This window comes from Hyla sarda, chromosome 5 (genome assembly GCF_029499605.1).
Source record: "Hyla sarda isolate aHylSar1 chromosome 5, aHylSar1.hap1, whole genome shotgun sequence".
NCBI classification, from domain to species: domain Eukaryota; kingdom Metazoa; phylum Chordata; class Amphibia; order Anura; family Hylidae; genus Hyla; species Hyla sarda.
The window spans coordinates 296,231,578-296,255,045 of record NC_079193.1 but is presented as its reverse complement, the minus strand read 5'-3'; the positions used below and the strand labels follow the sequence as shown (position 1 = coordinate 296,255,045).

Below are 23,468 nucleotides of genomic sequence, written 5' to 3'. Positions count from 1 at the left end.
AAGAACAGATGGTCTCTCCTAATCATGTAGAGGGGAAAAAAAACACAACTAGATCGCTCCTTTAATGCCCACAAAAACAGCAACAATTCAAGAAAACTGGTGATCTCATCAAGGCTTCATCTGCGTTACCTATATGTGGTCATCAGCACTGTAGTACTTATGAATGGAGGGAAGGCTTTCCATGAAGATTTAAAAAGGGGTCCTATGGAATCGAAAAGCAACTACGTAGAAACAACGATGTCCGGCACCATCCAGCAGGTAAAAAGTCCACTTTATCGAAGCAATCAATAAAAGTACAGGCAGAGCGCAACTGCGCTCTGCCTGTGCTTTTATTGATTGCTTCAATAAGGTGGCCTTTTAGCTGCTGTATGGTGCCGGACATCGTTGTTTCTATGCATCTACAAGAGGGGTGGCGCTACCCTGCAGCCCAGGCACAGTGGTGGTAGCATGGATTAGAGCGGTCTATGAACGTACGATCAAAAAGTACACAAAATGATCTAACTTCATTAATTGGCAAAAAAATTGGTAGTGAACTTCTAAGGTTGAATGCTATACTGAGAGGTCAAGTGAAAAAAAACATATGTTTTTTTTAAAACCAAGTTAAAACAGATTTGTAAATGACTTCTATTAAAAAATCTTTACCCTTCCAGTACGTTTTAGCAGCTGTATGCTATAGAGGAAATTATTTTCTTTTGAATTTCTTTTTTTTTTTTGTCTTTTCCACAGTCCGTGTCAGGAAGAGTCCAAAGCAGCATAGGTTTGCAATGGGGATTTTCTCCTGCTCTGGACAGTTCCTGATACGGGCATCAGGTGTCAGCAGAGAGCACTGTGGTCAGACAAAAGAAATTCAAAAAGAAAAGAATTTCCTCCTGGAAAGTGTAATGATTTTTTAATAAAAGTAATTTACAAATCTGTTTAACTTTCTGGCAGTTGATTTTTTTTTAAAAATATATGTTTTCCACCGGAGTATCCCTTTAACAGTCAGCCTGCCACCTAGCAGTGGAAGACACCTACTGCTATGGGGTCCATAGAAAGCAGCAACGCCCCCAAAGAAGCCATTTTACAGTGGACTTTTATGCACATTTATGCGGCCTTCCCAATTCATCAAAAGAAATCCTTGAGCCACATAATGAAAGAAATCATATGACTTACAAGATAAATGCAAGAGATAAACCACCACATAAAAACTCCTAAACAGCACAAAAATTGCATCATGAAGGACAAATTTTTTATGTCTTTTTTTAGGGAAAATATGTAGTGTCTGTTCATAGCCTGTGGTGAGCAAACCCATAGGAGGTCTGTGCAAAATCCACAGCATATTGGATTAAAGGGAAACTCCAGTGGAAAAAAAATATATATGTTTTTAAATCAACTGTTGTCAAAGTTAAACAGATTTGTAAATTACTTCTATTACAAAATCTTAACCCTTCCAGTACTTATCAGCTACTGTTTGCTAGAGATATACTACAGAGAAATTAGTGAAGTTCTTTTCTGTCTGACCACAGTGCTCTCTACTGACACCTCTGTCCATGTCAGGAACTGTCCAGAGCAGAAGAGATTTTCTATGGGGATTTGGTTCATACCACGTTTCTGCAATACAGTTCCCGTATAAGAATTTTGATTTAAAAAAAAAAAAAACAGATTTCTCAATACCTGACTTTAACTGTATCAAAACGTGTGTACAATTTTTTATTTCGTATACGGTTTGAAAAATGATGTCCAGTTGCAAACGTATACATTTTTTTAACTTTTCATTCCATTATGAATAAAGTTTCACTTGTTTGATTGAAATTCCAAGAAAAAAAAACTGTGCAAAGTCAAAACCCGTACGGTGAAAGCCGGATGGAATCGCACGCACATACGGTTCCCATTGACTCCAATGTTAAAAAAAAAAAAAGTATACGTTTCAATAAGTTTTTTCAACCGGACCAAAAACAGTGATAGCCAACGGTTTTGGGTACGGGAAAAAAAAAAAATGAAAAAAAACTGTACAAGATGCAAAACGTATACAACCGGATGCATCTTTTGGCATACGGTTTTAAAAGGAGAGTCAATGCATACGGTTTTCAATACGGTTCCATTCAGTTTTCAAATTGAAAATGTATGTATGTATACGGAAACTGTATTGCAAAAACGTGGTCTGAGCCCAGCCTAATCTGGACAGTTCCTGACACAGACAGAGGTGTCAGCAGAGAGCACTGTTGTCAGACTGGAAAGAACTTCACAATTTTCTCTGCAGTATACAGCTGCTTATAAGTACTGGAAGGTTTCAGATTGTGAAATAGAAGTAATTTACAAATCTGTTTCACTTTCTGGCACCAGTTGATTTGAAAACATTTATTTTCCACTTGTTTCCACCGGAGTTCCCCTTTATCAGCTATGTCGACAAATCCACAGGTTGCTGAAAAAATTTTCAGGACATTTTTGCAGGAAATGCCTGGCAAATAAAATGGTCAAAGTGGCTACCGTAAGGAATAGCTGGATTTTTATTTTACAATATTGCCTAATAAATGGCAATCCAACCTTATTCCAGTTGATGACCCTATTTTTACCGTCTAATGGACACTCATCATCAAGCAACAAGGAACAAACGTTCCATGATCATCTATCCAGGCTGTCAATGGCATTACAGGACATGGTTAGGTCATACACACACGAATTGAAAACTTTCATAAATTGGTTCAGATTTCTCCCAAACATGAGGATCTTTATGTTTTCTAAGATACCTTCCGCGAATCCAACCACAAAGTATGACCCACTGTCCACCCTTGTACTAGGTATGGTTATATGGGAGGGTTTACCCTCAAGTCATACAGAATTATTAAGAATAAAGTTGTGGTCTGCCATATCATGGAGTCACGAAGTCATTACATTGAGTATTCTGCACCCGTGGGCATGCCTTCTGCCACCTTACATGCGCAGGATAACTGGATTTGCCATGTGCATGAGGCCTAAAAAGGGAGAATACTGCAACTTATCTACCATTATACATAAATTCACATTCTATGTATCAAAGATAAGGTGATGTCTGGAGTCATCTGGATAACAGACATGTGTGAGCTCAAAGGGGTACTCCGACCCTAGACATCTAATCCCCTATCCAAAGGAAAGGGGATAAGATGTCTGATTGCAGGGATCCTGCTGCTGGGGACCCCCACCATTTCTGTGCAGCATCCGCCATTCATTTAGAATGCTGGGTGCGGGCGGTGGGGGGTCGTAACGACACGGCCACGCCCCCTCAATGCAATCCTATGGGAGGGGGCGTGGCGGCTGCCACGCCCCCTCCCATAGAATTGCATTGAGGGGGCGTGGTGTAACGTCACTTGGGGCGCGGCAATGAAGTCACCACCCCCGGCTCCAAGCGTTCGGATCCAAATGTTCCAAACGCTGGGGCAGCGTAGTACCCCTTTAAAGGAATACTCCACTGGAAAATATATATATATTTTTTTTTTTTATCGACTGGTGCCAGAAAGTTAAACAGATTTGTAAATTACTTCTATTAAAAAATGTTAACTACTTAGCTGCTGTATGATCCACGGGAAGTTCTTTTCATTCTGAATTTCTTTTCTGTCTGACCACAGTGCTCTCTGCTGACACCTCTGTCCATGTCAGGAACTGTCCAGAGTAGTAGAGGTTTTCTATGGGGATTTGCTCCTACTCTGGACAGTTCCTAAAATGGACAGCAGCTGATAAGTACTGGAAAGATTAACATTTTTTAATAGAAGTAAATTTAGAAATCAGTGTAACTTTCTGGCACCAGTTGATTTAAATATATATATATATATATATATATATATATTCATTTATTTATTATAATTTTTTTTCAGTGGAGTACTGTACCCCTTTAAGATACTGAGCGGATGAAGGATCATTCTGCATAGGTCTTGCTGCTAACAGTATCTTTTACAATGTTACAGAACTTTTATCAATTTGCTTTTTTAAATTATAAATCCTTAAATTCTTCAAGACTGGAGAGAAGGAAATGGGGCACTTCCCCCCCCACCCACCCCCCCCATCACAGCGACCACATAAAAAGGCCAAAACTTCCTGGAGCAGAAACAAAACCTTAGATGCCCTAAAAAAAAAAAAAAAAAAAAAAAAAACCACAATAGATAATTCAATGTAAAATGCCTGTGTATACATGTTCTATGTATTTCCATTTACATCTGATCAATGTGGAGAATACAGCTTAAAATGCCATGCAGAGAGTATATGGGTCAAACACTCCTATTACCTATAAAATATAATAATAGAAAGACTACAGCAATGCTTCTATAAAAGCAAAGCAATGACACTATGTGGGGCAGTGACCGGCGGCTTGTAGCGCCAATTTTCACAACCCTAAAGGCACATTCAGTTTACTGCAAACTGGGTCTATTATGTAAAGGTAGCTGGATGAGGATTTAATCCAATGAAAAGGTACAAAAGGTAAAACTAGGGGAAGGCCGCGTGCTTTCAATCCGGATTATTCCTAAACAGCCCTACTTAACCCTTCCACGCAGACATCATTTACCTATAGGGTGCGTTAATAAGTAAAGCCATGACGGCTCACACTACGAGGCTGAAGGACGATTCTAGTTCTTGAATGTTTCCCTACATCAGACCGATTTCCATGGGCCGAACCCTTCCTGTGAGAGCGTACAGTAGGTTATTTGAAACACAACCACTTATGCTGAAGTATTCCTGAAAGTACATCATTAATATTTTAGTCTGCTAGCCAGCTCATGGGGAGAGCGGAGATGGCAACTGGAGTACACGCTAAATATCTAATATCTGAAAAGAAGGTCAGGCAGGGCAGGCATTTCCATGCCATCTGCTTACAGTGCTCCATGATGTATACTTCGAAAAAGAAATGATGAGTTAATGTAAATGTAAGATTAAATGGCGCCATTAAACCGTAATGGATGGACCAGGTCCACACTGACCATTGTGACCTGCTGACCCCTATGATATCCAGCAAAAATCTATTTATTGTAATCATGGTGGCCAGCATTACAGGGGTTTTTTTCAGCTCAGCGTGTTTCATAATGGGCATGTAGGGTTGCCACCTGGCCGGTATTTTTATAAATGGCTGGTATTTATTCAAGCATTCCTCCAACTCCTGAATGTTGCGCCATAACCTATACCAGTGTTTCCCAAGCAGTGGTGCCTCCAGCTGTTGCAAAACAACTCCCAGCATGCCCGGGCATGCTGGGAGTTGTAGTTTTGCAACAGCTGGAGGCACCCCTGGTTGGGAAACACTGACATATACTACATATACACTACTAAATAATCTAGCATGCTGGGAGTTGTAGTTTTGCAACAGCTGGAGGCACCCCTGGTAAGGAAACACTGACCTATACTGTACACTACTATATAGTCCAACATGCTGGGAGTTGTAGTTTTGCATCAGCTGGAGGCACCTCTGGTTGGGAAACACTGACATATACAACATATACACTACTATATAGTCCAACATGCTGGGAGTTGTAGTTTTATATCAGCTGGAGGCACCCCTGGTTGGGAAACACTTACCCATACTGTATACTACTAAATAATCTAACATGCTGGGAGTTGTTTTGCATCAGCTGGAGGCACTCCTGGTTGGGAAAAACTGAACTATACTGTATACTACTATCTAGTCCAACATGCTGGGAGTTGTAGTTTTGCATCAGCTAGAGGCACTCCTGGATGGGAAACACTGAACTATACTGTATACTACTATCTAGTCCAACATGCTGGGAGTTGTAGTTTTGCATCAGCTAGAGGCACTCCTGGTTGGGAAACATTGAACTATACTATATACTACTATATAGTCCAACATGTTGGGAGTTGTAGTTTTATTTTATTTTAATTTTTTATTTTTATTTGGGGCAGCTGCTGAGTCACAGGCTGTATCAGGGCATGCTGGGAGTTGCAGTTAGTAACTAACTACAACTCCCGAATTTTCAAAGAAAAAACAAAAATGGTACTGTTAAAAACTACAGATGGGGGCGCAAAAAAACGAGCCTTCATATCCAGGTTCCCTGGTTGGACTTGATGGACGTACAGTATCTCTTTTTTCAACCATACTAACTATGTAACTATGTAAGGAGAAATAAAGAAGTTATAGGGGTCAGAATAGGACAAAATTTCCCCCGCATACGTGTATCCTGTGATGTTACGCATATATAATCAATTATTCAAATTAGCATGGCCGGTATTTTACTTTTATTTTTGCAAGAAAGGTGGCAACCCTATGGGCATGTGAGCAATCGACCTACACCAGGGAGTGATGGAAGCAAGCTTTCCTTTCACATCATGAGGACGGCTGGGTGCGTGGGCATTGGGCACAAGAAGCCATTATGGGAAGAATATAACCCAATGGAGGCCGTGTTGGCAGAGATATTCCCTAATGGCAGTGGACACTCAGCAGGACAATGCAAAAATTGTCCAGGAATGATCTGAAGCACATGATAAAGCTCAAGGTGTTGACTTGGCCTCCAAATTCCCCAGATCTCAGACTCTATGGGATGTGCTGGAAAACAAGTCCGATCCATGGAGGTCACACATCACAAATTACAGCAATCAAAGGATCCGCTGCTAACGTCTTGGTGTCAGACACTAAAGACACTTGTGGGGTCTCTGTGGGCAACTTATACAATATAGTTCAGGTTTTCAAATTATGGTTAATCTATGTAATGCTTGTTATAGCAATGGCAAATCTGTTGCACCCCAACATTATGTTGGTTACCCAGTATTACAACAACATAGCTGCTTTCTTCCAATAACAGCACCACACCTGTCCTCAGGTTGTTTGTGGTATTACAACTTGCCTCCTTTCACATCAATGAAACTGAGCAGCAATACTACACACAAACTGAGGACAAGGGTGGTGCTGTTTCTGGGAAAAAAAACTGTGTTTTTTAAAAATGTTAGTGTCCTTCAGAACTTTAATTCTGTTATTCTTAAAGGGGAATTCCAGGTTTATACATGTTACCCCCTATGCAAAGATTAGAGGATCAGATATATGATCGCTGGGGACCCCGATCGGGCGCTGCTTCCAAGACATGGACGTGAATTCAAGGTCGCACCCCCTCGTGACGTCACACCCCCTCCATTCATGTCTATGGGAGGGGGCGTGACCCCCCCTATCATAGACATGAGTGGAGGGGGCATGACACCAAGAGGAGACATGATGTCACTGCCACGCCCCCTCGTGACTTCACACCGCACCCCTCCATTCATGTCTATGGGAGGGGGCGTGACGCCCCCTCCCATAGACATGAATGCAGGGGGCGGGGCGTGACACAGAATGCCGGGGGCTGCACTGAGCGTGACGTCCCCTCCCATAGACATGAATGGAGGGGGCGTGGCGTGACACCACGAGGGGACGTGATGTCACGGTCACTCCCCCTTGTGACATTACACCACACCCCTCCATTCATGTCTATGGGAGGGGGCGTGACATCCCCTCCCATAGACATGAATGGAGGGGGCGTGGCATGACAATGCCGGGGGCTGTACAGAGATCACAGGGGTCTCCAGCGGCAAGAGGTTGATGGTTGAACAACTGTGAAACCATCATTGTCTGATGAACGTTCATTTCACAGACGCAGCCATAAACATTTAAGCCTGTGTTGGCCGTCACAGTTGATCAATGACACCAGACAAAGGACAAACTATCTTTCGGGGAATATACAGAGAAGATTCTTTCCTGAATGAAAATATCAGACACAGCCAACTTATTTACAGATGAGGATAGTCTGTCACCAGTCGGCTAGAAAGATTGGCCCAGATTTATCAAACTGTGCAGAGTAAAGGTGGAGGGATTTTCCCATAGGAACCAATCACAGCTCAGATTTCACTTTACCAGAGCTTGTTAGCTAGGCTGTGATTGGTTGTTGTGGGAAAATCCCTCTTTTGATAAATCTGGGCCAATATTTGTTGCTAAATTTCGCCTAAGCAATTGGCAGCCGTTTATCTGTCCAAGAACATAAGGATCGGGCAACGGTAACTTAACACGCCTGGTAATTCTCTCCTCCGACATTTCAATTCTCTCCTTCTCATTGGGCAGCCATTCCATGCTCAAGCTATTTTTTTACTAACACGTATGGGGATCCTTAGAGGGAAGAAGTTACATTGAAAATGTTTTTTGAGGTAGAAGTAATCGTGTTATAGAGCAGGAGGAGCCGAAAAGATTGATATATAGTTTTTGGGGAAAAAGATTCAGCACAACTTGCAAATTATCTAAGTCCCTGCTCATTGTAGGAATAGGAGTCCAGTGGGCGGTCCTAATCAATGACTGGCAGTTATTTTTGTATGCGCACACTGTTCTTTACCGATTGGTCCACCCACTGCACTTCTAAACCCAGAACGAGTAGGGATTTAAAAGAACAGAATATGACACTGGCAGATCAAACAACATGATCAATGTGACAGGTTCACTTTCAGATCAGTTTCTCTAAGGGTGGCAGAGATGAGCGAAGTTACATTGATTCGATCAGTCACGAACTTCTCGCTCGGCAGTTGCTGACTTTATCCTGCATAAATTAGTTCAGCTTTCAGGTGCTCCGGTGGGCTGGAAAAGGTGGATACAGTCCTAGGAGAGAGTCTCCAGCCACCGGAGCACCTGAAAGCTGAACTCATTTACGCAGGCTAAAGTCAGCGACTGCCGAGCCGAGAAGTTCGTGACAAATCGGATCACTGTAACTTCGCTCATCTCTAGTGCCAGTCATACACACTAATATATATATATATACATATATATATACATATACATATATATATATATATATATATACATATACATATACATATACATATACATATACATATATATATATATATATATATATATATATATATATATATATATACACACATATACACATATATACACATATACACACATATACACACACACCAGTCTGAGTATTCAAGGAGAAAGTCTAAATTTTATAGTGATATGCCCAATAAGAACATTCCTAGGCATTAATAGAAAGCAACCTAAAAACTGCGGCACATTTCTAGGCACATTCACTATGTGGCTTCAGGGATTTTTCCAGTCTCCTTTCATGCTGCTCTAGTCTAGGTCATATGTTTACCCAGCATGCAACTCTGGTCTCTCAATCCAGTACAGGAGGTGACTTAGGATGGTGTTTGCACGCAGCAGCTGAAATGCAGGAGGGCTGGCATGCTCCTCTTGTCATGACAGTATGAACACATACAGTGCACAATTACCAAATAGCCACTCTAGGAACTGTCATTAAAAGGATCTTCAAGGAAAGGTCACCTTGAACAAGCCCCCATGCATCTCTGCAGAGAGTGGCTTGACAGAAGGTGAGAGCGTAGTAGGATGGTTTATAATCAGACCTGTCGGAAACACTTACTGAGAATAGCTCTGCATGTAAGACTGGAGCCTAAATAGATTAACATGCTATAAAGTCAGGCTGAACTATCACTCCCACAGGAGTCTGTAATGCATTAAGGATGAGAGCTGCAACGACGGCCCAGACTGCAGATGGATATTCAAGACGAAGAACTTTCTAAGCACACTGCAATGTGGAAGGTAACAGGACCGCAATAATACAAGAAAGTCATATTATATAGTATCTGGTCCACATAGAAAAACACTAAGGCCAAGTAGGGAAGTGCAAACCAGAGCGGATCAACTTAGGCTGCATTCACACCACATTCACGCCACATTCACGCCACATTCACCCCACATTCACGCCACATTCACGCCACATTCACGCCACATTCACGCCACATTCACGCCACATTCACGCCACATTCACGCCACATTCACCCCACATTCACGCCACATTCACACCACATTCACGCCACATTCACGCCACATTCACACCACATTCACACCACGTTCACACCACGTTCACACCACGTTCTTGCAATACAGTTCCAAGTTTCAATTTGAAAACCGTACGGAAACGTTTTGAAAACTGTATGCTAAAAGATGCATCCGGTTGCATCAGTTTTGGAGTCTTGTACGTTTTTTTACGATTTTTTCCCGTACACAAAGCCATAGCCTTAACACGGTTTTTGGTCTGGGTGAAAAACCGTATACTTTTTTATTTTATTTTTTTTAACATGGGTGTCCAATCCTGCCAGCTCCCGCATACATTTTGTCATAGGCACCCCAGTGAAATTTAATTACCCCCCCTGCACGGGATTATGTGGGACCAGCTGTATGTTCTGTGACTGCCCACTCAAGACTTAACGCTGCCTGCTCAGGCAAGATTTATATCGGATCCCGCTGGATCCCAATCCTATTGCAGTCCTCTAGTACCTGCAGTCGCGGCCATTGCTGAGGCCTGCATACGGCAACAACATGTGGAATATACTGAGTCCTGTTTAACTGGACCACACTTTACTTTTACACATTAGCATGGTATAGGTCTGGAGACATAAGCCAAGTGTGCATGTTTGCAGTATACCCCGGATAAGGGGTTAAAAGCGATCAGTGGCGTAGTAACATACTACAGCTCTATGAATCTCTCACACACAAGTGATGTGTCAGGTGCAACGATCAGGCAGGGACCAAAGCCACAAGTTGTATGTGACAGCCCAAAAACCTCACCACTGATCTTCACATCCGCCCGGCTCATGTCCCCATGGTGGAACGCCTCGCCGCACAGTACTGCCTGGCAAGGAGAGAAGAGTCCTGCCCAACTACACTGCACGCTTGCATCGCTTTCAATCTGCGTGGTAGTTGCCCTTTAAATGTACGATATGCTATATAGCAGATGGTAAAGTGATCCTGCAATGTTTGCACAGCTCTGTTTACTCTGAAAATAAAAGGACGGGATATCCACTGCGCACAGCCATTTTCTGTAGAACTCTACAATAGGGATATATATCCGTTTTATGGCAGCCTTGATAAGCGCTTAGATTGCATACAAGCAGTCTATAGATAGTACACGTTCTGAGCACAGAGCTGTCCCCTTGTCAAAATGTATCAACTATGGAAGGGCGACTGCCAATATGGCGGCAACTACAGCTCTCGAAGGGAAATCTGCATCTATCACCACATAGGCAGCTGTATTTACTATAAGGCAGTATGGAGATTGTTGGATAGTATGTCCTATGGCAGCGGACCAGCAGCCATTGCAAAACTACAACTCCCAGCCATTAGCTATCCGGGCATGTTGGGAGCTGTATCTTGGCAACATCTGGAGGTCCACCGCTTGAAGACTATAATATCCTAGTATCCTACTGACTGTCATATGGCTTATTATAAATATTCTGTAAAGTGGAATGGTTACATGGAATCTGCAGCATGTTTCATAGCAGGAAGAGCCGAGCAGATTGATATATAGGTTTGTTGAAAAAGATTCAATATGATGTATAATTAATTGATATATATCTGTTCATTCAGGGAGCTAATAAATGTACACAGTTATTTCTGTACAGGCACTACTGTAAGAGCTGTCAATCACTGATTAGCCCTGCCCAGTGGACTCCTAAACGCACAATGAACAGAGATTTTGATCAAATCAATAAATGACAAGTTATATTGAATTTTTTCACACAAAACTATATCAATCTGCTCAGCTCTTCCTGCTCTATAACATAATGCCTACAGACTGAACCGCATATCTGACAGGTTCACTTTAAAAAGATATATATATACATATACATATATATACATACATTATATATATATATATATATATATATATATATACATATACATATATATATATATATATATATATATATATATATATATACACACACACACACACACACACACACACACATATATACACACACATACACGGCTGAAGAAAATAAATAAATAAAAATAAAAAAAAAGGATAACACAAACTAAGATAACACATCCTAGATCTGAATGAATGAACTAATTGTATGAAATACTTTCGTCTTTACATAGTTCAATGCGCTAACAACAAAATCACACAAAATTATCAATGGAAATCAAATGTATCAACCCATGGAGGTCTGGATATGGAGTCACACTCAAAATCAAAGTGGAAAACCCCACTACAGGCTGACCCAACTTTATGTAATGTCCTTAAAGGAGTAGTCCAGTGGTGAGTTTGAGATCGCTGGGGGTCCGACCGCTGGGGCCCCCTGCGATCTCCTGTACGGAGCCCCGACAGCCCGCGGGAAGGGGGCGTGTCGACCTCCGCACGAAGCGGCGGCCGACACACCCCCTCAATACAACTCTATGGCAGAGCCGAAGTGCTGCCTTCGGCAATCTCCGGCTCTGCCATAGAGATGTATTGAGGGGGCGTGTCGGCCGCCGCTTCGTGTGGGGGTCAACACCCGCTATCTGGCCGAAGAGCCTGGCCCCCGTACAGAGATCGCAGGGGGCCCCAGCGGTCGGACCCCCCGCGATCTCAAACTTATCCCCTATGCTTAGGATAGGGGATAAGTTTTTCACCACTGGACTACCCCTTTAAAACAAGTCAAAATGAGGCTCAGTAGTGTGTGTGGCCTCCACGTGCCAGTATGACCTCCCTACAACGCCTGGTCATGCTCCTGATGAGGTGGCGGATGGTCTACTGAGGGATGTCCTCCCAGACCTGGACTAACGCATCCGCCAACTCCTGGACAGTCTGTGGTGGATGGAGCCAGACACGATGTCCCAGATGTGCTTGATCGGATTCAGGTCTGGGGAACGGGTGGCCAATCCATAGCATCAATGCCTTCCTCTTGCAGGAACTGCTGACACACTCCAGCCACAGTGGATTGTCTTTCATTAGGAGGAACACAGGGCCAACCGCACCAGCATATGGTCTCACAAGGGGTCTGAGGATCTCATCTCGGTACCTAATGGCAGTCAGGCTACTTCTGGCAAGCACATGGAGGGCTGTGCGGCCCCCCAAAGAAATGCCACCCCACACCATTACTGGCACACCGCCAAACCGGTCATGCTGGAGGATGTTGCAGGCAGCAGAACATTCTCCACAGCATCTCCAGACTGTCATGTCTGTCACATGTGCTCAGTGTGAACCTGCTTTCATCTGTGAAGAGCACAGGGTGCCAGTGGCAAATTTGCCAATCTTTGTGTTCTCTGGCAAATGCAAAACATCCTGCACGGTGTTAGGCTGTAAGCACAACCCCCTCCTGTGGAAGTCGGGCTCTCATATCACCCTCATGGAGTCTGTTTCTGACCGTTTGAATGGACGTATGCACATTTGTGGCCTGCTGGAGGTCATTTTGCAGGGCTCTGGTAGTGCTCCAGCCATGCTTCTCTTGCTCCTCCTTGCATAAAGGAGGAGGTAGCGGCCCAGCTGCTGGGTTGTTGCCCTCTTATGGCCTCCTCCACTTCTCCTGATTTAATGGCCTATCTCCTGGTAGCGCCTCCATGCTCTGGACACTATGCTGACAGACGCAGCAAACCTTCTTGCCCCAGCTCGCATTGATGTGCCATCCTGGATGAGCTGCACTACCTGAGCCACTTGTGTGGGTTGTAGACTCCTTCTCATGCTACCACTAAAGTGAAAGCACCGCCAGTATTCATATTCCATTTGCACAACAGCATGTGAAATTGATTGTCAATCAGTGTTACTTCCTGAGTGGACAGTGTGATTTCACAGTGTGACTGACTTGGAGTTACATTGTGTTGTTTAAGAGTTCCCTTTATTTTTTTGAGCAGTGTATGTATAAACGCTGGCCAATGATCTATTCCTGCACAGCTGAACACATATTTTAGGCAGTCCTAGAATAGATTGGCATTGGAACTTCTAGTATGTGAAGACCAAAAAATGGTACAAAGGTCTAAACAATGGTAAGAATGGGATCCCAGTGCAGTGGCACTTTAGTCTGCAAGACCTTCCCATTAAGTAGATTCCTTCCTGTGACCTGGAAGAACAATGTCCCTCACCCAATATACGGCAGGAGCTACCTAGATGGATAGAAGCAGTTACGTCTTGTCCAGATTAACCTATTTTTCATGGGGATCAAAGAGCTGTGAAGGCATTAGAGAGACATCTCATGCAGGGTGCTAAATGGAAAGTGACACTAAATAGGGCCGTTCCACATCTGCCTAGTCTGGTATTGTGCGGCCCAACAGCTGCTGGACAGCGACTCCTCCTCATGAATGCGTCCCCCCACTTTTTTTTTTGCACAATAATGTTGTACTCCTATTGTAACACACAGAGGACTCCGTTTCAGGAAATGGGCAACAGCCAGCCCGAAAAATTAACCTTTCAAGCAGGCCAGTTGTCCTCAATGTGTGGACCTCTGTTGCAGATCTACAATGGTGGTCCAGGCATGCTAGGAGTTGTAGTTTTGCAACAGCTTGAGGTCCAGTTTGGAGACCACTGACTTTTTAAGGTATCACTTTGCGCGGCGACTCCATGATCAACCACATGCAAGAGTTAAAAGGGGTACTTCACAGGAAAACATTTTTCTTTAAATCAACTGGAGACAGAAAGCTAAACAGATTTGTAAATTACTTCTATTAAAAATCTTAATCCTTCCAGTACTTATCAGCTGCTATTTGCTCTACAGGAAGTTATTTTTGAATTTCCTTTCTATCTGATCATAGTGCTCTCTGCTGATACCTCTGTCGATGTCAGGAACTGTCCAGAGCAGGATGGGTCTGTTATGGGGATTTGTGCCTACTCTGGACAGTTCCAGACATGGACAGAGGTGGCAGGAGAGAGCACTGTGGTCAGACAGAAAGGAAATCCAAAAAGAAAAGAACTTACGGCAGCTGGAATGGTTAATATTTTTTAATAGAAGTAATTTACAAATCTGTTTAACTTTCTGGCACCAGTTGATTAAAAATAAAAATAAAAGTTTTCCAGTGGAGTACCCCTTTAAGCATGTCCTATAATTTACATTCTAGAGTAGTTTTTCCCAAATGCTAATTACAATTCCCATATCCGCTAGAGAGCCACAGATTGAAAAGTACGCTATACGCTAGATCTGCAAGCTCTCATGACCTAATGCTAATATCATTACAGTCCTATAGATCCCAACATGAAAGCAGGATAAGATGATGAGGTTCCATAGTAGGAGCCAAAAGTGATCGTGACCACCTATGACAAACGCCCTTCCCCATTGCCGTATCAGTGCACACCTTCTCTGAGTAATAGCTGCAGCCATGTAAATGACTTTGCAGTAGGAGAGCTCAGCCAGGATTACATTATTGCTTCTCCCACCAACTGCTCCTCGGCTTGGATGTAATTATTGGGCGGCCGCGAAACAAGTCTCCTTAACCCCCCTGTACTGGAGAAGGAGCAGCCCCTCCTAGAACAGCATTCTCTCCACCTTATCCCGCCCCGAAAAGGTTAATCCCATCTGAGCCGGGACAGCTGTTCTTGAATTTATATCTAAAATGAGATTACACGATTAAGTAACCAAGCTTGATAAATGAGAAGCCCTTTTTATGACAATGATGCACCTATAAACTTCCGAATGCCTAAAATGTGTCACAGGAGAATATACAAAATAGAATTAATCGTATTTTATTAATTTTTTTTTAAAGGAAGATTGTATAAAAAAAAATAAAAATAAAGTAAGAAAATCTCATGTAACCTACAAGTTAATCTACCTTTACCATCAGTATATGCAACTATATATATAGCGAGAGACCGGTACACCCACCATTGCTAGGAATATATAGGTTCCACTTGTTTTCTATTTACATCTCGAGGTGGCCATACACCTTCAATAGCTGGCAACCGGACACTACCGTATTTTGGCCATTAAGGGCTCAAACAGCAGAATATAGACCTGGTAAAATTTTAGACGGACATTCTGTGTGCGGCACATGCCGAGCGAATCAGTTGGCACTAGTAACATAGTAACATAGTTCGTAAGGTTGAAAAAAAAGACCAGAGTCCATCAAGTTCAACCTATAACCCTAATGAGTCCCTACTTAGTTGATTCAGAGGAAGGCAAAAAAAACCTCATACTAGAGGTAAAAATTCCAAATATGGCATCAGAATAAATCCCTGGATCAACATTCTGTCTCGATAAATCTAATATACATAACCAGAAATGTTCTTACTCTCCAAAAATGCATCCAGACCCCTTTTAAATTCTTTTACAGAGTTCACCATGACCACCTCCTCCGGGAGAGAATTCCACAGTCCCACTGCTCTTACAGTAAAGAACCCCCGTCTGTGCTGGTTCTTTCCTCTAGACGTAGAGGATGCCCCCTTGTGATAGATACAGTCCTGGGTATAAATAGATCATGGGAGAGATCTCTGTAAGGTCCCCTGATATATTTATACATAGTTATTAGGTCTCCCCTAAGCCTTTTTTCTAAACCAAATAACCCCAATTTGGCTAATCTTTCTGGGTACTGTAGTCGTCCCATTCCCCGTATTACTCTGGTTGCCCGTCTTTGAACCCTCTCCAGCTCCACTATATCTTTCTTGTACACTGGTGCCCAGTACTGTACACAGTATTCCATGTGTGGTCTGACTAGTGATTTGTACAGCAGTAGAATTATTTCCTTGTCATGGGCATCTATGCCCCTATTGATGCACCCCATGATTTTATTAGCCTTGGCAGCAGCTGCCTGACACTGGTCACTACAGCTAAATTACTGTTAATTAAGACTCCTAAGTCCTTTTCCATGTCATTCATCCCAAGTGTGCTCCCATTTAATACATAACCCCAGCCCGGATTTTTCTTCCCCATGTGCATTACCTTACATTTATCAGTGTTGAACCTCATCTGCCACTTCCCAGCCACAAGAACCATTTGAAATGCGGTGTCTCCAAAGACGGCAATGTCCATGTCCGGAATTTAAATTTCTGCAGCAGAATTTTACTCTGCAGAAATTCTGCCATGTGCAAGGTGTAGCAGAATCACACTGAAAAGAATGGGAGGCTGCTGCACCGAAATTTCCATGTGTATGCGGGGATCAGGTGTGTCCATTCACACGCCAGAGCTTCCCAGCATAAATATTCTGTGGTGTGAATAGGTCCTAGCTATCGCACCCGATCCCCGCATACACGTGAACATTCGTCTTGAGCAGACATTCATGTGTTTTAAATTGGAAGAGCGGAGGTAAGCCGCTGCCAGACAACCCTGGTGGCAGCTTATATTCCCGATAATATAAGTTGTGCAGTTGAAATCCACCATCATCATCTGTCAGGGAAGCCTCCATACACAGACAAAAATGGTGTGTTTAGCCGACTTCTGACTTGCCTGTGAAGTACCATCCATTTCTCTAAAAACAATATAAAAAGGATTGGCTCTAACCATCAAACTACAGAGCCAAAGCCCCTGTACCTGATAATCCTCTTTCTCACTAGTAGTTGAGTTCCAGTCTGTGAAATAATGCAATCCAGCAAACCATACCCCGACTTCTGCCAGTACTAGTAACACAGCAGCCAATCAAAAGAGGCAGAGGCCTTTGGCTGTTCGGGCATGCTGGGAGTTGTAGTTTTGTAACATCTGGAGGGCCACAGGTTGGAAACCACTGCTGTAGGTAGGGAATAACAATCGTGGGATAATCCCTTTAAGAAATGTTCCCAAAAAGTTATTTTTAGGTGACTAAAAAGCAGTGAATCTCTAATAGCTGCCATTAATTTCGGAGCCTGACAGCTCTCACGCATGTCACACAATACGGTGATCATGTTCTGCAGGAGAACATCCTGGCGGAAACAAGCTGAAGCAGACAAAGTACATACCTGTGTGTTTTATTCATCAGGTAAAGTGATTCATGTTCTTTGTGCTTTAGTAAACAAGGGTGGAATAAAAAGGCTAAATGTTGGCATCCAAAAGAATGGACTCATTTGCCTATTCTGCCCTGTGACTTTTTCCCTCCCACCATCAGGGAGTCGTTCCCTGCCCCCCCAGTGCAGAATACCAGACGACCCATCAGAAGCTACGATGAGAAGATAATGGGTGGCATTTTATTGAAGTTTATAGAATCGTTTGTTTCAGGAGCTGGAAAAAAAAAAAAAAAAAACTAAGCTGCCAAGAAAGTGGCCATACCACACAGCGAGAAGTTAATTAGTTGAACATTCGCCCAAACCCACGGATCTGTTGAATTCTGCAGCGAAACGCAGGCCTCAAAATGTTATTGTTTTTTGTTTATTTCCTCGGTGGAGAAAAACAACATATCAGCCGGGATAACTAAGACCAATCGGGTTGTTTACGTATCCGGTTTATAAAGCGCATCCTGAAAGCAGGTCAAGGGATTAAAGAAAAGGAGGTGAGAAGGGTTAAAGGCAACAAGGTTCAGGAGGTGCAATAACTGGTGCCAATAGTTAAAGGGCAAATCCCGCTCCTGAGTGATGTCATGTGACCTCATGAGTCAGGGACGTGATGCAATGCGGGCAGTTTACTGCGTCCCCGGGCGACATTACACATCAGTGAGAGATCATAGGAATCCACGAGATATATACATAAGATGCCATTAATGACTTCTGTACATATGAACCGCTCATGTGGAACAAAGCAGCAGTGGCTTAGGAATAAGGCCCTATTGCAAGGTTGGAACATTACCTTAAAGGGGTATTCCGGAGGGGGAGGGGGGGGGATTCTAAATCAACTGGTGTCTGAATTCTACAGATCTGTAAATTACTTCTATTCAATAATTTTAAGCCTCCCAGTACTTATCAGCTGCTGTATGCTTCAGAGGAAGTTGTGTAGTTCTTTATAGCAAGACCACAGTGCTCTCTGCTGACACCTCAGCCCGTGTCAGGAACTGTCCAGAGCATAAAGCAAATTCCCATAGCAAACCTCTTCTGCTCCAGACAGCTGCTAACACAGACAGAGGTGGCAGCAGAGAGCACAAATTGGGTGGATAAAAATGGTATAGCTATCCTACCGAAAACAGCTTTTTATCTTCGGTCCACTAGACTGAAAACTGTGGACTTAAAGCTGTTGCATAACTACAACTCCCAGCATGCCTCTACTTAAAGGATATCTGTAGTGCTCTGAACTTTATCACCTATCAAAAGGATAGGGGATAAAAGTTTTAGATAGCGGGGGTCCGAGCACTGGGGCCCCTCGCAATCTCCTGTACGGGGCCACGGCAATGTACAGGAACGGGGGCGTTCCTCCCCGCGATCTAAAACTTATCCCCTATCCTACAGATCTCCTTTAAGACAGTGTTTCCCATCAAGGGCGCCTTCAGCTGTTGCAAAACCACAACTCCCAGCATGCCCAGACAGCCAACGGCTGTCTGGGTATGCTGGGAGTTGTGGTTTTGCAATATCTTAAGGTCCACATTTTGGAGACTGCTCTTCTAGCGGACCTATGAAAACAAGCTGATAGGACCAGGAAGTGATGTCATAGATATAGGATGGTTAAAAGTAATTCAAAAATCTACAGTAATTTAAGGAAAAGGGTCTTTTTGCTGTCCCTTATTTCTCCTAGAGGTCTCCTTAATGCCTAGGCTATCCTAGTAAAATGCATTACTAATAATTTTTGGGATTTGAAATCACCCGCCGATCCGATAAATTTTGATGCTTCTATATCAGCTTCTATATCCGCACCTTCTGTACTATAGACAGTCACAGTAGAGGTCGGCTTGAAATCAATTTTCTCATCAGAAGCTCCCAGAAAAGAAAGGGTGGTCTTCACCCCCCCCCCCCCCCCCTTTCCCCGTCCCTACATCACCTCCATTCAACATCTTAACCTCTGGTAACAGGTCAGGTGACTTCAGCACCCACCAAATAAGAATGCGGTATTGACTGCCATTGTTATGTTAATACCGCAAACTGGCTATAGCCGGCCTCGTAAGGACGTAAGGGGAAATTAATGGAAACCCTACTTAAGGATAGGATTGTGGAACATCTAAAATCTCATGGTTTGGAAGAAAGAAGAGACAGACAGAGGGGATATGATAGAGACTTTTATACACAAAGGGAATCAACACGGTAAAGGAGGAGAGGAGATTTAAAAGAAGAAAAACTACCACAAGAGGACATTGTTTTAAATTAGAGGGGCAAAGGTTTCTGCAGTAATATCAGGAAGTATTACTTTACTGAGAGAGTAGTGGATGCATGGAATGAATGGCCTTCCTGCTGAAGTGGTCGCTGCAAATACAGTGAGTTTAAACATGCATGGGATAGGTATAAGGCTATCCTTCATATAAGATAGGGCCAGGGACTATTCATAGTATTCAGATTATTGGGCAGACTAGATGGGCCAAATGGTTCTCATCTGCCGCCGACACATTCTATGTTTCTATGACATGGAGGGAGATCTATCAAAACCTGTCCAGAGGAAACGTTGCTGAGTTGCCCATAGCAACCAATCAGATCGCTACTTTCATTTTTCAGAGGCCTTTTCCAAAATGAAAGAAGCGATCTAATTGGTTGCTATGGGCAACTGAGCAACTTTTCTTCTCAACAGATTTTGATAGATCTCCCCCATAACGAACGGCACCTATTACTCTCAGTCAGAGTACCTGAGATGGAGGAATCATCCATGGGGGGCTTCATGTAAAAGGGTAAACAGTCCCTTATGTATGTGCAATTGAGGAGAGGGGCTGTGCACTGGCGTGAAGGGCTTATAGTATATACTACTATATACACATTAGTGTTCCCCAGTCAGTGGCTTTCCAGCTGTTGCAAAACTAGAACTCCCACTATGCCCAGCTGGCTTTTAGCTTTCCTGGCATACTGGGAGTTGTAGTTCTGTAAAAGCTGGAGAGCCACAGGCAAAGTGTCTGCCTCAAGAAACCATGTTAAGTTATCCAGGATTAAAAAAATAAATAAATAAATAAAAAAAATTAAAAAACACACGCTTTTTTTTCCAAAAAACATCCCCACACTTTCCCTCAGATTGTGTCTTGTATTACAACTCAGTTCCATTGACATGAATGGTGCGAAGTTGTAATATCACACACAACCCGACGACAGGTGTGGTGCTGTTTTTGGAAATTGGCTCAGTTTTTTTCTAACCTTGTATAACCCTTTTAAGATAATGTTTAAAGGGGCTGTGGCCTACATGGGGAACTTAATGTCCACCAACAGGTGACGGTAGCAGAAAATCTGAAAGTCATGTACCATGCAACAGGCTCGACCTACAATGGAGCTGGGCTCTTCACACGGGTGTTTGCACCACTCCCATCAGGTTTACTGATACTAAACTACAATTCCAATCATGTGGCTATCCATGCACAATGGGAGTTGTAGTTTTGCAACAGCAGAAGAGCCACAGGTTGGGGAACACCAATAGGACATAGCTGTATTGGCTACATTATAAACAAAAGCTATATCACAAAGCCAAAATGGAGCATCCGGTTTTACTTCAAGGTAAAGAAAGGAGAGAGGGGGGATAACTGGCCATTTGGCTAATGCGCCTTAAGATTAGCTTATTGATACTATTCAAGTCGGAAAGCTGTCCGGGCATGCTGGGAGTTGGAAGCACAATGGTTGAGAAACACTGGTATAGCACAATATAAAATATAATACAATATTAAAATAATAATATAAAAGCCCATTCTAAAATGTAATAGCGTAGTCATAGCCCAGTTTTTCTCTCTGCGGGTCTCTAGCTGCTGCAAAACTACAACTCCCAACATGATCACGAGCCATGGATGTGGAGCACTGTCCGGGCCCAATACTGCTGCCCTCCTCTTTCCTTCATATGATTGTGCCATCTGTATACATGGACAACCTGTGAATAAGGGATGCGGACGTATACATGCACCACTAATTTCAATGGCTGAAACATAGTCCTTCCCAAATGTATGTGTGAAATGCGTTGTGTGCTGCACTTTTGAGTCTCAGTACAAACACATATGTTTGGGATATGGCCTGATCGTGATTACTAGACGACCGCTTTCAAGCCACTAAGTCAACGGAGCCCGTACATGGAGGCATCAACTTCCCATTTTGACAGGTTGCCTATGTATTCGCACCACATAATGCACAACTGTAATGTGAATATGGCTTAAGCTGCAATACCATGTTCAATACATCTCATGATATATATTTTATTTTTTTAACCATTTCTGAGGGGAGGGAAACAACCCCTTCTTCCTATCTTCAAAGACCCCCTTTAAAAAGTGGTTAAGCAGGATTAGAAATAAAGCTAAACAATGCCTCTCCTGTCCTCAGGTTTATCGCGATATTGGAGCTTAGTTACATTAAAGTTAATTGAGCCAAGTTGTAATACCACACGCAACCTGAGGACAGGTGTGGTGCTGTTTTTCGAAGACCAGTTTAGCCATTTTCCCACAGAATGATTCCTCCACCGACAGGTTAGTGACAGGCAGCCAAGTGGCCTCAGCCCAGGCTTACGACCTCAGACCCAGTTGGTTGGAGAGAAGCTGAAACACATTGTGTTGAATGAGAATCTGTTGCATTGACGTTTTTTCAGCAGAAATCATGGTGATCAAGTGCTAGACATAAAACAGATGTCAGAGCGTCTGTTAAAAAGATATAAAAAGAAGAAGTAGCCCCCATCTCCCCGCTCTTAGAAGTCTGGGCAAGTCTCCCAGCTCGGCACAGTCAGCCCCTCCTCCTTGGAAAACAAGGCAGAAGATTTCCTACAACTTCACAGAAATACCTTGTGTTCGGTAGCTACCTGAACCCAGTCTCTTACCAGGGGATAAAAACTAAACATTTTTTATATTTACTCTTTCCAGAATGTCATCATTGGAAACACTGTGGTTTTGAGGCAAGGGGGAAAAAATAAAAAATTGTCCCAAAAGTCAAGTAGAAATTTATGCTCTAGGAAAGACAAATAATCATTTATTCCGAGGGCTCAATGAGCTGCAATGTGTGTAAAGAGCATCTTAGGATCCTACGGTTACTACCTGAGCAGACTGGAAAGCTTGCTATTTGTCATCACTTTCGGCCATTAAAAGGTATACACATGTAGGGGACTCCTTTCTCTTTATTTATTTATTTTTTTTAATCTCCAACCTGTGGCTGTGCAGATGTTGCCAAACTACAACTCCCAGCATGCTGGGAGTTGTAGTTTAGCAACAACTGGAGAACCTTGGGTTGGAAACCACTTATTGGTAAAGCAAATACTGGAAAACTGTGCATAGAGCAAATAGGAAATATGATGAAGATAACTAGTTTAAAAAAAAAAAAAAAAAAGGGGGTGGGGGTTATCAAAAATGAGGAAAAGGGGAATTGGGTTTCCCCATATTTACCCTGATCGGTATACAAAGTCACTATAAACATTGGTTATAAAAAGGGAAAATAAATTAAAAATTAATCAAAAGATGGCGTAACTAAAGGGCTAATGAACACTTTAACGGGTCTTCTCGAAATCTATTTCTTGTGCTTTGGATATACTGCAGATTCCCCATGCTGACTTCAATAAAGAAGCTCAAATCTGCTCTTCTGATGATTTTTCTGCGAAAACACAGATCTGCAAAAAAATCTGCAATTGTAAATTTGAAAAAAAGTCCAATTATTTCCTCTGAATATTAACGTGCAACAAATCCGCAAGCTTAGGTGAGGATTTGTCACTGCGGATCTACGTTTGGATAATCCACAGTGGCCTTGTCCTATGCAAAAGAAGCCTAAATGTTGACACCACTTGTAATTTTGTCTAAATTTCTGCTCATTCTTATT

At 42.8% G+C, this 23,468-nt stretch overlaps 1 protein-coding gene across 4 annotated transcripts in view; it reads right to left on the bottom strand.

Annotated features, from left to right (window-relative positions):
• The window catches only part of CHD7 (chromodomain helicase DNA binding protein 7), a 150,466-nt gene that overhangs the window by 73,693 nt on the left and 53,305 nt on the right, over nucleotides 1–23,468 (bottom strand). Inside the window, exon 1 of one of the 4 annotated variants that reach the window (XM_056522019.1) lies at nucleotides 4,514–4,613. The exons of the other annotated variants lie outside the window; for them this stretch is intronic. The gene's annotated coding sequence lies outside the window, so the exon portion shown is untranslated. Of the gene's footprint in view, nucleotides 1–4,513; nucleotides 4,614–23,468 lie in introns of those variants that run through there. 4 annotated transcript variants of the gene reach the window in all.